Source organism: Myotis brandtii, unplaced genomic scaffold (assembly GCF_000412655.1).
Source record: "Myotis brandtii unplaced genomic scaffold, ASM41265v1 scaffold615, whole genome shotgun sequence".
NCBI lineage: Eukaryota > Metazoa > Chordata > Mammalia > Chiroptera > Vespertilionidae > Myotis > Myotis brandtii.
In genome coordinates, this window is record NW_005370343.1 from 1,304,444 (window position 1) to 1,308,907 (window position 4,464).

The 4,464-nt window shown below is 43.6% G+C and overlaps 1 pseudogene; it reads left to right on the forward strand.

Annotated features, from left to right (window-relative positions):
* The first annotated feature begins 442 nt into the window (after positions 1–442).
* Positions 443–1,496, forward strand: LOC102239655 (annotated as a pseudogene).
* Positions 1,497–4,464: the final 2,968 nt, after the last annotated feature.

Below are 4,464 nucleotides of genomic sequence, written 5' to 3' on the forward strand. Positions count from 1 at the left end.
AGAGGGGGTACATATATTACGTTTTCTTTACTTCATGCTCTATAGCATCTGGCCACAAGAATAAGGGAGAGATTTGCTAAAGCAGCTTAATACTGAACATCAAGCAGCTGCCCAGGAATCATAACTTCTGATTATTTCTGATCTCTATTGAATTGGAGTCATTACTTCTGGTCACATTGCTGAATGTGAACCACTCAACAGCCAGGGCTGCCAACAGGTTAGCTGTCAGGAAGCTGATATGGGGAAAACAAGACTCTACTCCATCTTCAAATATCAAAAAGGTGTCTTTTTTTGTTTCTCATTTAAAAAAATCTACATCTCTAAACTAGAACATAAGTTTCATTTGAAGAATTCATACATGTTATAAAAATAAAAAAGAGCAGTCGGATCCCGGCAGCAGCTGCAGCGGCGCTCATCTTTCCAGGCTATCTTGCTATCTCCTTTAGCTTCCGGAAACATGGCTTCTGGTGTGGCTCTCTCTGATGGCATCATCAAAGTGTTCAATGACATGAAGGTACGTAAGTCCTCAACACCAGAGGAGGTGAAGAAGCGCAAGAAGGCGGTGCTCTTCTGCCTGAGTGAAGACAAGAAGAACATCATTCTGGAAGAGGGCAAGGAGATCCTGGTAGGTGATGTGGGCCAGACAGTAGACGACCCCTACGCCACCTTCGTCAAGTCTTTGTCTGCCGCTATGCCCTGTATGACACAACCTATGAGACCAAGAAGAGCAAGAAGGAGGACCTGGTGTTTATCTTCTGGGCTCCTGAGACTGCGCCCCTTCAGAGCAAAATGATCTATGCCAGCTCCAAGGATGTCATCAAGAAGAAGCTTACGGGGATCAAGCATGAATTACAAGCAAATTGCTATGAGGAGGTCAAGAACCACTTCTCTCTGGCAGAGAAGCTGGGGGGCAGTGCTGTCATCTCCCTGGAGGGCAAGCCTTTGTGAACCCCCTCCAGCCCCCTGCCTGGAGCATCTGGCACCCCAGACCTGCCTGTGGGGGGTTGCAGGCTGCCCTCCTTCTGCCAGACCCGAGGGGCTGGAGGGATCCCAGCAGGGAGAGGGCAATCCCTTCACCCAGTTGCCAAAGAACCCCCCACCCCCTGAACCTTCCTTCTCCCTCCACCCCTGACAGTTCTGGCCTTCCCAAACAGCTTTTGATCTTCTGATTCCTCTTGGGTTGAAGCAGACCAAGTCCTCCCTACCCCAGACACCCCAGTTTTGGAGAAGGCCTGTATTTTTTTAACGACACCCCTACTTGCAACCTGTTCCCCCTCTTTCCCATGCTGCCCACTTCTAACTGTAACAGTGACTCTGTGCTTGTCTGTTTAGTTCTATGTATAAATGGAATGTTGTGAAGATAACCCCTCCCCGTGCTGCCTGGTTCCCCTCCCTTTTTCCCCCTGGTCTCGGCCACTCATGGAAGCAGGACCAGTAAGGGACCCTTAATTAAAAAAAAAAAGGAAGAAAAACAACAATAAAAAGCCTCACTTAAATAAATAAAAAAATATAAAAATATCCTGAGGAATTACCATTTACTTTTACATCAACAGAGAAACCATCTTGGAAGAGTGTAACAACAATATACAAACAAGCGGGAGAGGATGAGGGGCGTCATAGTTTTAGGAAGACCGTGCAGAGCTCTTGACACTTATTCAGGAATGGATTTGCCATGTAGCTAATGTGTCCCTTTCTTATGTGGCCTCCAAAGGAGATTATGTGAAAGTAATTTAAAAGTGAAATTTCTTGAAGTGTGTTGGAAGAGAAAGGAACAGGTACAGACAAAAAGGTCTAGGACAGTGGTCGGCAAACTCATTAGTCAACAGAGCCAAATATCAACAGTACAACGATTGAAATTTCTTTTGAGAGCCAAAATTTTTAAACTTAAACTATATAGGTAGGTACATTGTTATTAACTTAATTAGAGTACTCCTAAGGCTTAGGAAGAGCCACACTCAAGGGGCCAAAGAGCCACATGTGGCTCGCGAGCCGCAGTTTCCCAACCATGGGTAGGAGGGCTGTTTGTGTCAATGGCTGGGCGGAAAACAGTGATATAACAAAAAGAATCATGATGACTATCCCATCATAATGGTAATAAGAACGGCTGTTCACTTAGTTCTCATTGTTTACCAGGCACTGTGCTAAGCATTCACATACAGTTTCTTATGTAATGTTACTAATATCTACATAGAGCTGGTCATATTGTTGTCCCCACTTTAAAAATAAGAAACTAGAAGATCAGAAAAGTTAATTAACTTGATGAAAGTCAACCAGTGGCTGAGCTGAAAAGTAAACCCAGCTTCATTTTACTCCAAAAGATTAAAACACATTATTTTTATCAAAGCAAAATGAAATGTGGTAAGGATAAATAATGAATTCTCTTGGCAAGGCTACATGGAGACCCTTCTGTACCCACCACTGTGTCAGTCATCAGCAGTATAGAAAGAACAAAACACGTTCCTGCGTTCAAATTCCTCACAGTCCACTGGTTGACTTTCATCAAGTGAATTAACTTTTCTGATCTTCTAGTTTCTTATTTTTAAAGTGGGGACAACAATATGACCAGCTCTATGTAGATATTAGTAACATTACATAAGAAACTGTATGTGAATGCTTAGCACAGTGCCTGGTAAACAATGAGAACTAAGTAACAAATAACCACAGGTTCTTTAGGTACAAGCTAAACAAATGGACTCTGGGAAACTAAAACAGAAAATGATTTAACTAGAAAAATAGAGAGTTGAGTCGGTTTGAGTAATTAACACCAGATACTGGGAGAACACCTCCCACTAAATCACAGTGACTGACCCCAATAAAGATTTGGCCATTGTTTATGCCTCAGTCTGATACAGGTGAGATATTTGTTCAACAGCGACCCAGGGATTTAAGCTTCTTCCATGTTGCAGTTTTGCCACAAACTGGCCTCAAAGAAAGAGAAAGATAGAGGAGGCCCATTGGTTCTTTTTAAAATTATTTTTACCACAGTTTACATTCAATACCCTCCGGCACCAGTTTCAGAGATACAGCAGAGTGGTCAGAAACCATGCACTCTGCAGAGTGGTCCCCACTGCCCCGGGCACCCACCTGACCCAAACCCCGTTATCTCCACATTACTGACTGCATTCCCCATGCTGCAAACATCTCTGTGGCTGCTCTGCATAATTGCTTGGCCCACGAGTTAAACATGTCACTTCTCACAGCTCATTGAACAAAACAAGTCATATGGCCCCCAAATAACTGCAAAGGAGTGAAAATGTAGGAGAGCATGAGGAATACCTGGAGATCACTAACTCTCCAGTGTAGAGGACTGATGCGAAGGCTAGAGCAGTAGGCATGGAACACTAGGGAACTCGGCTGTCTCATCAGAAAATCATTCCTCGGCGAATGAGCTCCGGTAGATTTCTTCTTCACACTCTTCCACTCAAGAGGTGGCTCTTGTTGCTAGAGGAGGAGAGAGATCTTGCCTGTGAAGGGAGAGTCAATCCCAAAAGGGAAAAAAGGAGAGATAGGACTATAGGAAGTGACTAAGAATTGTTCGGTGAACAGAGGAAAGGGGAAATGCTCAAAGCAAAGATGTAGCAAAACAGTAATGTGTGGCAATACAGGAAGCTTCCAGCCATTCTTGACAATGTCAGAGAATTGAGTCTCAGGGGCACAAGGGAGGAGTCTAGAGATACTGGGCAATGGCAGGTCATAGTGAGTGCTGTTTGATCATTTAACTCAATCCTGGAGTAAGTAGATGGGTGAAACTGATGTACAAGACCGCACATAAGTAGACTGGTCTCTGCACAACTAGAGCCATTTTATCATCCCCACAATCTGAGGATTGAAAAGAAATCACAAGGAGAGTGACACCGCTGCCCACTCTATGACAAAACACACTCAAGCATTCACACATTCACACATACACACCTATTCACACACTCACATGTATCACATGCACATTCATACACTCATATATATCCACACCATCACTTATGCACATATAAACACACTCACATATGCTCACACATACACTCATATATGCCCACACCTACACACTCAAATGTGCCACATACACACTCACACATTCAAGTGTGCCACACACACATGGACACACATTTAATATGCTCACACACTCCCATGTGCCCACATACACACATGCACACACTCACATAACCCCCCGCACAAATGTTTGCATGGAAAGGTGGTAGCAAAATAGACATAAAAGTCTACAATTCTATTACTTCATTCAAAATTTGGACTTTGGAAAGATTCAAATGGTTGCAGGTGATGGATCACATAAACTCAAAGTAAAATGACTCCAGAGTCCGCATTTAATAACACATGTAGGTAGGGGAAGCCCTGGGCTGGAATCCACTACCAGTGACGGGACCTCTGACGAGCTGCTGGAATTTTCCTAGACTTGGTTTTCTCATTGCTATTGATATGGGGAAAATGTTATCTTTCTTATGTGGCCTCCAA